Source organism: Narcine bancroftii, chromosome 1 (assembly GCF_036971445.1).
Source record: "Narcine bancroftii isolate sNarBan1 chromosome 1, sNarBan1.hap1, whole genome shotgun sequence".
In the NCBI taxonomy this organism is placed as follows: domain Eukaryota; kingdom Metazoa; phylum Chordata; class Chondrichthyes; order Torpediniformes; family Narcinidae; genus Narcine; species Narcine bancroftii.
Window position 1 is genome coordinate 104,917,835 of NC_091469.1, and position 12,804 is coordinate 104,930,638.

Here is a 12,804-nt window from a genome sequence, read left to right on the forward strand (position 1 = left end):
GGATCTGGCAGCAATATCTTTACAACCCAAAATCATGCGTGGCTTACAATTAATCTGCTACCCTTGTCCTTCAGGGCGATAGAGGAAGTTGGTTTAGTAGATCCAGTTGGAGTAATTAATCCATAACACCATAACTCTAGAAATGAAAACAAAAATGCAGAAACTCAAATCTTTAAAAAAAGACTGAATGATTTTTTTCTCTTATGGGTCAGTCTTATGCTTTCCATAAGTTTGGCTTGGAATGTCTGGCCAATTGTCTGACATCATTGGGCCCACATTCATACAAATCGTTCAGACTGAACAAGTTTGCCAAACTTTTCTGCTGACTTGGGAACGATCCACGGAAGTCCTGAATGTGGATTTCCAGACGAAGTATGTCCTTGTCACAACTGGGATTTGAACTAAAAATTCTATTAGGCTTTCCAAAACCCAAAGGCATACAGGAGACTTCAGACACTGGAATCTGAAATGAGTTTATTGTCATACACATTTTACAATTGACACGGGCACCAAAATTCTTACTTGCTGCAGCCAAACAGAAACTTGAAAATAAAAAAAAAGTAAATAAGTGAATTAAATTAATTGAATTAAATGCCCAGCTGCTGGGTATTTAGTTCAACTGCTCTCTTTCTTCCCCTATATAGTTAGGGGGTTGGTCCATTTAAGGTGTGATGAAAGATCTTTGACCTGAAATGTTACCTCCTCTTCCCTTTACACAGGTGCTCAGAGTTTTGATTTTATTATTATTGATACTTCCTGGGATTTGATGGTGGTGGAGTTGGGGGGGGGGGGTAGTGGTGGGGGAGGCACGATGGTGGTAATACTATTGATGGCCAACGGCAAATGGATGGACTCTCTCTTTAGGAGATGACAATTGCTGGCAGTTTCATGATGTAAATAGTTCTCTCCAGCAATCACCTCTGAGTTGGGTGTAGTCTCGGTCTCGGTGTATACGGGCACGGAGTTAAAGCAATGTGAATGGAATTGAACTTTGTGCCATCATCAGCAAATATTCCCATCTTTTGACCTTTTTTATAGAACACCATTACACAGAAACAGGTTCTTTGGCCCATCTAGTCCATGCCCAACTAGTTCCATCAGCCTTTATCCAGACCATAAATCCATGTACCTGTCCCAATTTTTCTTCAATGTCAAACATTAGCCCACGTTCACCACGTAAGTTGGCAAGTCGTTTCTCCTCATGTTCCTTTTAAGTATTCCCCCTTTCACGCTTAACCCACATCCTCTAGTTTTCGTCTCACCTGACCTCAGCTTGGTTTTATTAACTCCACCCCTCATAATTTTAAATCTCTATTAAATCTCCCCTCATTCTTTTACACTCCAGGGAGCAAAGTCATAATCTGTTTAACCTTTCCCTGTAGTGAAAAACAAATGTTTGCAGACACTGTAATTATAGCAAAAACACCGGAACGCTGGAGGAACCTAGCAGGTCTCTCAGCATCCAGAGCAGGTAAAGATATGTAACAATGATTTCGGGCCTGAGCCTGCCTGCTTTTTAGTCATACCTTGGAGAAGGGCTCAGGCCGAAACATTGGTTATATATTTCTTTACCTCCTATAGATGTTGCGAAACCTATTGGTTTCCTCCAGCGTTTCTGAACCTGTTTCTGTAACTCAGTTCCTAAAGTTCTGCCAACATTTGTGTAAATCTTTTTTGCACTCTTTCAATCTTATTGATATATTTTCTGTAGCAAGGTGACTAAAACGACACACAATACTCCAAATTTTGCCTCACCAATGTCTTATACAACTTTACCATTACATCACAATCTACTTGTGACACCACTTTCAGGGGATTATGTATCCGAAGCCACAGAACTCTCTATTCTATCGCACTCCTCAGTGCACAACCATTTACTGTGTGATGAAAGGGTTGAAGATGGCTAGAATGGGGACCCTGTCCTGTGGAATACCTACAGTGATACGTTGACACTGGAATATATGTCCTCAGATTCAAGGACTGACTTCAACTATTAGAGCGTTTTTCCCTGTATTCCTATAAAGTTCATTTTACCGGGGTTACAGGAAAGCTAATTCAATCCATTACTGCTTCAATATCAAGACGGCCACTGCAATTTTGTTTCTGAAATTCACTTCTTATTAAGGAGTTTGGATCAAGTTTGTGGTGATGCCTAGAGCTGAGTGGTGTTGGTTAAACCCAAACTTTGCGTTGATAATGAGATAATGGATGAGTAGGTGCCAGGCGATGACATTTTCCATCACTTGCTGTTAATTGAATGGATAGTGATGAGCTGGATTGGCTTGTTCTAAGTTTTGAGAAGAAGATGTTGAACTTGGAATAGCTTTGACTTGAGATGCACAGGTCTTCAGCAGTACACCAATATGAAATAGATAAGGCAGGAAACACTCATCAGTACAGGCAGTACCTGCGAAAATGGAAACGGAGTTAATGCTTCAGTTCAAAGACCTTTATTAGAAATTGGAAATCAAAAAAGGGCAGGGTAACCTACTCCACAACAAAGTAAACCTTCACTACCTCACACCTCACTACCTCATTTATTCTCACACCATGAACCTATTGAAGAGTTTTTTTTTTAATGTCCCTATTGTACCAGTCTTTGCCAGTACCTCTGACAATGCATTCCAGGGACCCACCACTCTTTGGGTAAAAATATCCCTCTGATGTCTCCCCTAAACTTTCTTCCACTCACCTTGATCAGATGTACTCTGGTATTTGCTACTGTTGCCCCAGGAAAAAGAGGCTGTTGTCCACCCTATCGAAGCCAGCCATGTCACCTCTCATATTTTGTCGCTCTGGAGAGAAAAGCCCTTGTCCTGTCAACTTTGCCTCATATATGTTCACCAATCCGGGCAACATGGTGGTAAATCTCTGCACCCTATCAGAAGTATCTACATCCTTCCTGTAATGAGAGAACCAGTGAGCGTGACATGATCTACGAATCTGTCATGCTCCTCCCACTCCACAGTCATTGGCACTCTTGTCTGCAATAGGAATGCTTTTTTAAGTGGCTGGATGGATGATGCTAGTGTTATATGGACATTGCTGTCTGGGTTGATGATGGCTGTGGTCCTGCTGGACTCAAATGACACAAAATTACACTGGGAATCTGCTACTTTATTCAAATTCAAGTTTATTTATCATCTGATAATACAAATACAACCCGATGAAACAGCATTCTCTGGTCCTTGGTGCAAAACAGGCAGATGCACGTCCAGGCCTATAAAAACAAATAATAAATATTATTAAACAAAGTAGAGTCTCGGAGGGTTTGTATGAGTTGCTCATTTCATCGTTCAGCTTCACTACCCGGAACTGTTTCTTAGCCTTTTCGTGGGATCTGGCTCTGATATTCCTGTATCTCTTTCCCAACAGGAGTAGATGAAAGATGCTGTGTGCGGGGTGGTAGGGGTCCTCAACGATTTTGCGAGCCCTCTTGAATCAACAATCCCAGAAGTTCACATCGATTGGGGGAGAGATATCCTCCACTAACAATATTCATCCATTGTTACTGATATCTCTGCCTTTTTTTAAGAGCTTCTTCAAGCAATAATAAAGAAACCCACAGAAAGGTTTTAAAGTCAATAAAGCACGGTGTTAAAATTTCTCATTGCTTGTCTCTGCATGAGACTGTTTGGCAACCATTCTTCCAAAGAGTGCCATGGGCTAAAGGATTAGTGAGGACAAGGTGCAAAGGGCTTATCAATTCCCTAACCACCCACTACAGTCACAAAGTAGTAGCTGTGTTTTGCCCACCTTCGATAACTGGGATATTCCTGATCAAGTGAGAGAGCATTCACCCACCAACAACTTTAGTAAGGGCTTTGATGAAGTCCCACATGCAAGATTAAGTCAGATACACTAGGTATCTATGGAGAGGTTGTAAACTGGATTCGAAATTGAATGAGTAGGAGAAGACAGAGAGTGGTGGTGGATGATTGCTTCTCAGACTTGAGGCCTGTGACTAGTGGTATGGCTCAGGGATTGGTGCTGGGATCATTGTTGTTTGTCATCTATATCAATGATCTGGATGATAATGTGGGAAATTGGATCAGAACATTTTGCTGATGACACTAAGATTTGAGGCATTGTGGACAGTGAGGAAGGCTTTCAAAGCTTGCAGAGGGATCTGGACCAACTGGAAAAATGGGACAGAAAATAGCAGATAGAATTTAATGCAGACAAGTGTGATGTGTTGCATTTTGGAAGAACAAACCAAGGTAGGATATACATAGTAAATGGTAGGTTACTGAGGAATGCGGAAAAACAAAGGGATCTGGAAATATAGATATATCATTTCCTGAAAGTGGTGTCACAGGTAGGCAGGGTTGTAAAGAGACCTTTTGCACCTTGGCCTTCATAAATCAAAGTATTGAGTACAGGAGCTGGGATGTTATGGTGAGGTTGTAAAAGACATTAATGAGGCCAAATTTGGAGTATTGTATGCAGTTTTAGTCATCTAACTACAAGAAGGATATCAATAAGATCGAAAGAGTGTAGAGAATATTTACTAGGATGCTGCCAGGTCTTCAGGAGTTGAGTTACAAGGAAAGATTAAACAGGTTAGGACTTTATTCCTGGAGGGTAGAACAATGAGGGGAGATTTGATAGAGGTTTACAAAATTATGAGGTGCATGAACAGATTAAATGTGAGTAAGCTCTTTCCACTTGATTAGAAGAGATAAATATAAGAGGATGTGGCTTTAGGGTAAAAGGGGAAAGGTTTAGGGGAACATTAGGGGGATCTTCTTCACTCAGATAGGTAAAGGTAAAGGTTCCATTATTGTCACGTAATACTACAGTTAGAATGTATCATACATGAAATTCTTTAATTTTGTTTGCCGTAAAGAAGACAGAGAGTCATCATTTTGTCCAAAGGCCTTCAAAGAAATGAGGCCCCAGCGAGGAACAAACTTGCGATCCCTCATTGACAAGACCAGTTCTCTAACCACTGAGGTATCGTAGTGGTGGGAGTGTGGAATGTGCTGCCATCTGTTGTGGTAAATGCGGACTCACTCTTAAGTTTAAGAATGAATTGAATAAACACATAGATGGGAGAGGTCTAGAGGGTTATGCAATAGGTGCAGATCAGTGGGATTAGCGGAATAATGTTTTGGCACAGTCTAGAAGGGCCGATTGGACTATTTTCTGTGCTGTAATTTTCTATGGTTCGAACACAGTGTCACAAACTGAGCCAAAAGATTGTTCCCAAAGGTCGGGAAATAAAGAGTAAAAGTGCAACGTATGCGTGAAAAATTCACCCTTTTCTACACTTTCTAGAAAGGAACTCCTTTGAATTTATTTTATTACCAATTTCAAACCTGTCTTCACCTCACAAACAGTTGGATCTTGTGGAGAGATCAGTATCTATTCTTACTGGTGATAAAAGTCACCATTCACCGGAAGGATGTCAATGAGATTAAAATTCATTTTTCAGAATACATGTGGCTGCCTCATCCAGGTGTTTGCCGCTGTTCTTGCCACTGTATGCCTTCTAAAAGTCAGACAGGGCTCAAGAGATTTATAAGATAGCAAGGAAGGAACTTAAGAAGGGGCAGAAAAGTTAGAAGGGAACATGAGAAGGCAAGTACATAAAGAACAGGGGGATGACTAGAATGAGGCAATGGTGAGCCACCCCACAGCTCCCCCCAGAACCGGCGCCAATGTCCTTTTTTGCCGGGCAGCCTCGCTTCTTGGGCTGGGCAATGACCATGGGCTCAGTGGGATTGACGCTCACGCTGGATTTGGGCGGCAGGCATGAGCTGTTTACCATGGACAGGCTGAAGCCAGCGCATCTCAATCCCACTGAGCCCGTGGTCGTTGCCCAGCCCAAGAAGCAAGGTCGCCCGGCAAAAAAGGACATTGGCACTGGTTCTGGGGGTGGGGGTGCTGTGTGGCGGCTCACCACAAGGCAGGCGAACTGGCCCCACTTGTAAGCCATGCAGCAGGGCAGCCGGCCAAAATGGCGCTGTCGGGGGTTTTCCTTCCTTCCAGCTCGGGGCTCAGAAACCCATGCTTGAGGACCACATGATGCCCAGATGACGTCAGGGCCCTCCAGCATGGTTCTCAGCCAGGTCCGGCCTGGGAGTATAAATGCAGCCCAGCACCCTGCAATAAACTAGTCTGCTCACTGAGCTCTACCGGTCTGGTTGCGTGTGTTATTGTAGGAGCAGTGTAGCCACTGCTACAGTAAGACCATTCAGAGACAAAGGGGACAATGTGTCTGGAGGTAGAGGAGGTAGGGGTGGTCCTTAATCAATACTTTGCTTCATTGTTCACCAGGAAGAAGGTCATTGATGAACGTGAGTTCAATGCAGAGCAGGTTAATGTGCATATCAAGGTTAAGAAAGAGGTAGAGTTGGACCTTCTGAAAAACATTCAGATAGCTGTCCCCAGGGCCAGAAATAATACACTCCACATTACTAAGGAAGTGAGGGATGAGATTGCTGGAGTGTTAATGATGATCTTTGCCTTCTCCCTGGCCACAGGATTGTTCAAGAAAGGTAATCCTGTGAACTGTAGACAAGTGAATAAAATGTTAGTGGTAGGAAAACTGTTGTGGAGGATTCTCAGAGACCAGATTTATGAGCATTTGGAGAAGTATTACGGATAATCAGCATGAATTTAAGAGCAGCAGACCATGCCTCATGAGCCTATATTGCCTTTTCAATGAAGTGACAAAAGAATTTGATGAAGGTAGGGTGGTGGACATGGATTTTATTAATGCTTTGGACAAGGTTCCCCATGGTAGGCTTATCCAGAAAGTCATGAGGCATAGGATCCATGTAAAATTTGTTGTGTGGATTCAGAATGAGCTTCCTGCAGAAGGCAAAGGCTGGTAGTAGATGAAGTGCATTCTGCCTGGAGGCTGGTGACTTGAGGTGTTCCACAGAGATCTCCTGGGATTTTCATAAATAACTTGGATGAAGAAGTGAGGGGGTGGGTTCGTAGGTTTGCAGATGATATGAAGCTTGAGGTGATATGGATAGTGCAGAAGGTTATTGTGGGTTAGAACGGAATAGGGACAGGATCCTGAGTTAGGATGTACATGGATGTAAGAAACATGGAGGTTTATGGGCTGTGAAAGAGGGATTGGTTCGAATGATCATAGAGTAGGTTTTCATAGTTCAGCACAACATTGATAGTCAAAAAGCCTGTACTGTGGTGTGATTTTCAATGTCCTATGGTCCCTTTTTACCAGTCTAACTGGGATCCTTTGAAATCTAGTGTCAATCAATCTTCAGTAAATTCTGTGTCATCTGTTATACTGACTCTTCTTGATCTTTCTCCTAAAATCTAATGAGATTCAGGACTTTCCTGAATACCCAAATCCATATCGATAAAAACTTTCCTTTACAAAATTCCATGGAATTTAAAAGGATAAGTGCAAGCTTGCATTCATCTTGGCTGAGGTGAATGAGGGAGAGGGCAGAGGGGTTCTCTGATGGAGAAGAGAAGGGACTGAGAGGTGATGGGGAGAGGACAGAGGGAAGCTCTCTGATAGAAGAAGGAAGGTCTATCCACTTGTCTGCAATTGACACTAGATATGATCAAGATATGTCTCTCTCCTGCTACATATTTTATATTGGGGATAAATCCACAGTGTTACATCACTGTTCTTGGTGATGCCCATGCCCTGTCAGATCAACACTTAAAGCAACATCTAGTTAATCAATACACATTTAATTCATTATTTTAAATTTGTTTACAACAAGATAGCAGGTACTTCTGGCCCATGAAACCTGTGCTGCCCATTTACACCCAATTAACCTATTGACTCTGTATGTTTTGGAGGGTGGGAGGAAACCGGAGCACCTGAAGAAAACCCACTATGGTCCCAGGGAGAACGTACAAACTTCTTACAGACTGCAGCAGAATCAAACCTCTAATAACCACCACGTGATGCAGCACCATAACAAATCCTTCTGGCCCAAATGCACCCATATGACCAATTAACCTGCTAACCCCATACGTTTTTGAATTAGGGGAGGAAAGTCACAGACATGGGGAGAACATACAAACTCCCAACAGACAGTTTCGGATTCAGACCCCAGTTACTGGTGCTGTAATAGCGTTGCACTAAGCACTAATGCTAACTGTGTTGTCCATATAAATTCAACACCAATAAAGCAGCTCATATCAGAAAATGAATGTCCACTTAAACTGTAGATCTGAGTAGAAAGGGTAAATGCTGGCTGCTGAGTGTTATTCTTCCATTAGTTTTGCACAGGAAATGGAAAGGTTGACATAATAGAGTCAATTCTTAGATTGGAAAGGTCTGTCAGTAAATCTAAATGATGAAACTGTAGAATCAAGCAATTTAGCAATAGCATTAACATATGCCTTACATATGCCTTACATCGCAAGCTCAACGAGTAATTTATTACAAATTGCTTATTGATATTTTTGTCAAAGGTTACCTAAATATTAATTCTTATATAAATTATCTTAGTTCAAAGATAATTAAATAATAATAACTTGTCTTGAAATTCTTATAGATTTCTCTCAGCAATTTCAATGCCACTTCATTTGGAAACCGTGCACTCAGATGTTTTATACATTTTGACAAAACATAAATTGAAATTGTTTTACAGCAATAACTTTGAATGATCCATAGTTGTACTGAAGATTACACTACTCATTTGAAATTATCTTCAAGGACCTTACATCTACTTTTATTGAATGATATAATTTTAATCCACTCGTATTAAATCACTAGTTTGGTAATGATCATTGTTGACTCAACAACAACCTTGCACTCAACGTTTACAAAACCAAGGAATTGATTGTGGATTTCAGGAAGGGGAAACCAAGAGAACACAAACCAGCCCTCATCAAGGGAACAGTAGTGGAGAGGGTAAACAACTTCAAATTTTTGGGTGTCAACGTCTCTGAAGATCTATCCTGGGGCCTTCATGATGATGCAATCATGAGGAGTTTGAGGAGATTTGGTATGTCACCAATGATGTAAATTTCTACAGGTGTACTGTGGAGAGAATTCTGATTGGTTGCATCACTGTCTAGTGTGGAGGTGACAATGCACAGGTCATGAAAACTACAGAGAGTTGTGAATTTGGCTAGTTCCATTATGGGCATCAGCCTTCATTCCTTGAAGGACATCTACAAGAGGTGGTGTCTTAAGAAAGGAGCCTCTATCCTCAAAGGCCTTTATCACCCAGGCCATGACCTCTCCTACCATCAGAAGGAGGTACAGGAGCCAAAGATGAATACCCATTGGTACAAAACCAGCTTCTTCCTCTCTGTCATCAGATTTCTGAATGGTCAATGAACTACAGACACTACCTCACTTTTTCTTCTTTTGCATATTTATTTATTTATTTTAAAAGTGGAAGATTCTTTTATGGGCTGGTAAATTCAGAAGTTAGAGTTGCTGAAGAAGATCGATTCTTTGGAAAATCAAAGTCGGCGTAATAATGTGAAGATAATGGGACTTCCAGAAGATATTGAAGGCTTGGATTTGGTTAAGTTTTTTAAGAATTGGATTCCAGATACTCTGGGTGTGGAATTTTTCCCAGATGACTTGGAATTGGATAGAGCACATAGGGCATTGAGGAAGAAACCTTACCCAGGACAGCCGCCTTGGGCTGTCCTAATTTGACGTTTGAGGTATCAGGATAGGGAGAAGATTTTGCGGATGGCTGTTCAAAAAGCCCGTCAAAGTCAGGCTCCACTGGTAGTTCAGGGTAGATTTGAGTCAAGAGATAATTAAGAGATGTAAGGAATTTAATTCAGCTAAAGAGGGTATTGTGGAGAAAAGGGTATAAGTTTACCTTTCGGTAGCCCGCTGTGCTGAAAGTCTTTAATGGGAATTATCAATCTCAATTATTTGAGAGTGATCAAGATGCATTAATTTTTGCAAATTCTTTGCCAGATGTGTGTGTTCAATCTGATCGACCACAATCACCGAAGAGGAGTGGCAATTTTGGTACATAAAAAAAAGATACCGTTTAATTGGAATCATTTTCTGAGACAGCTGGCAGAGTTTTGAAGGTGAATTGTAAAATTTTTGCGGAATCATGGACATTGTTGAATGTTTACACACCTAACGTAGACAACGAATGGTTTATATCTGAGACTATATTTCGACTTTGAATCAGGCTAATGAAAATATTTTAAATGGAGGAGATTTTAACTGTTTTGGATCCATTATTGGATAAATCTCCAAAAAGTGTAAAGAAATCTAAGATGGCTACACAATTGACAACTTTGAAGACAGGAGCCTCTATCCTCAAAGGCCTTTATGCCTAGGCCATGACCTCTTCTCACTGCTACCATCAGGGAGGAGGTACAGGAGCCTGAAGATGAACACCCAATGGTACAAAACCAGCTTTTTCCCCTCTGTCATCAGATTTATGACTGGTCAATGAACCATAGACACTACCTCACTTTTTTTTCTTTTGCATATTTATTTTTAAAAAATATAATTTATGGCAACTTTGTATCTAAAATGCTGCCACGAATTCCATGACACGTCTTGGCAATAAATTCTGATTCTGATTCCGATCTGGGTGGTTGAGTTACAGAAAATCAAAAGTAAAGTGGAAATAAAAGAAACTCCACATTGAAAACAGAAAAAAAATGAAAGAACAGTTTATTTTACAATTTTAAACTTCTATTTATATGTTTATAAATTCCATCTATTTATTTATTTATTTATTTCCTCTTTTTTTTTGTCGGTTGGCTGGGTTGTTTGAGTTCCGGATACTGGGGATTTTACTGTATAAAAGTTCCAACAATGAGCAACATACATTGTTGCCCTTTAAACACTGTGGTCATGGAACAAAACAACACTGAAGTGGCCCTTCAGCCCAATGTGTCCCTGCTAACTAGGTTGCCCATCCATTTGCCTGCCTTCCCTCTCCAAACCCTTCCTATCTAAGCAACTAAATGAAATTGAACTACAGCTACTACCACCTCCTCCGTCAGCTCATTCCACTCGCCCACCACCTTCTGTGTGTAAAGGTTACCCCTCAGGTCCCTTTTAAATCATTTCCTTCTCACTTAAATCTATACCCCTTGGTTTTAGACTTTCCTATCACAGGCCACAAAGGGTCACTATTCATCTTATCTCGGTTTTGAACCACAATTAATTAAATATATTTTTTAAACTAAGCACTGGGCCTGCAGTTTAACAGGAAAATCTGCAGACACTGTGATTGTAGTGCAATATACACAAGTGCTGCAGGACACACAGCATCCACAGCACACAATATAAGGAGGGCCTGCAACCTTTGTCAAGGTATGAGCAGAAAGCAGGCAACCTCAACCTCAACCTCACTCACACTAGTCTCTGAGTGTTTGGGACTCTCATAACATTTGAAAAGTATCTAGCCCAGCACTTGACACACCAAACCAATGTAGGCTGCAGACCAAGTCCTTGAAAATGGGATCTTAATGATCAGCATGAACACAATGGGCTAAAAGGCTACTTCTGTGCTCCATCAGTCTATATCTCCAGGAAGGTATCTCTGGAGCAGAGGCTTACAGTGTATCCTGGATGATTGCTCCTGTGGATAATAAACGTGAATTTGAACAGAATCTCTAGTGCTGTCTGTCTCTATGTTATACAACGCTGTGACTCAAATAAAGTTGTAATTTTACTTATGAGAATGATCAGAAGCTGAAGGGAAATAATAATTAAAATTACCTGGGCTGTTGGAAGAGGTGGTTGAGCCATAAACTATTGCAACATTGAAGATAAAACTGGTCAGATACACTGAGAAAGATAGACAGGCAGGTGGGACGAGTGAGGTGGTACATTCTGGGCAGCATGGGCAAGTTTGGCTGAAGGGCTTGTTTCCATGCTGTATGACTGTATGACTCTGAGCAGCTGAGGTCAGGACAAATTTATTTTCCATTCTTTACAAAGGAGGAGCAGGATTTCTCCTGAATTAGAAGGTTGTGAGTTCAGTTCTCCCTCCTGTCTTGAATGATAGAGAACCAAGTCTCTCTGAATGCTTCCATTCCCATGACAATTCAATTATCTCACAGCAAAAGGAAGTTAAAAGCCTCCAACAGGCACAATTTTCTGCAACAGTTCATTCAGCTGGGAGCTCATTTGCTACTTGAAGTGTTCTAATTAGAGCAGTATACGAATATGCTTGAGAAACTCAGCAGGTCATGCAACACCATTAGGAAGTAAAGGTTAACCAATGCTTCAGGCCTAACATCTTTGTCAGGAGAGGCCTGAATAAAAGAATGAGGTTGGGGGTGGAAGTGAAGGGGAAGAAAGGGTAGAAGCTGAGAAGTGATGGGGAGAGGGCAGAGGGCTAAGATGGGTACCTCTGTCATAATAGTTGGACCCTCTTTTGCCTTGCTGATTTTTCCAGTTGACAGCTATCTGAAGTCTTGTCTTCATGGAATGATTACCCCTGATGATGTATGCAAACCAATGGAATTTGCTCTTTCTGTTTGGGATTAGAAGAACCTTATGTTTTCTAGCTGTTCTTCAATCCTCCCTGCATGAAGTCCCCATTCCTCAATACTCCCAACACCAAGCTCCCTCTGTTCCTTTCCCTCATACTCCCTACACCAAGCCCCCCTGTTGTTCAATACTCCCTACGCCAAGACTCCCTGCTCCTTCATGCTCCCTACATCAAGCCCCCTCTGTTCCTCAATAGTCTCTACAGCCGGCTCCCCAGATCCTCAATACTCCCTACACCCAGCTCCTTCTGTTCCTTCATACTCCCTACACCAATCCCCTATCTCCTCAATACTCCCTACACTAGTTTCCCTCTGTCCCTTCATACTCCCTACACCCAACTCCTTCTGTTCCTCAATACT

General features: G+C 41.5%; 1 long non-coding RNA gene across 1 annotated transcript in view; it reads right to left on the reverse strand.

Moving 5' to 3' along the window:
* Nucleotides 1–3,161: 3,161 nt before the first annotated feature.
* Nucleotides 3,162–12,804, reverse strand: part of LOC138741612 (uncharacterized) — a 61,467-nt gene continuing 51,824 nt past the window's right edge. The window contains exon 3 of the long non-coding RNA XR_011343627.1: nucleotides 3,162–3,220. This is a non-coding gene — a long non-coding RNA (uncharacterized lncRNA). The remainder of the gene's footprint in view (nucleotides 3,221–12,804) is intronic.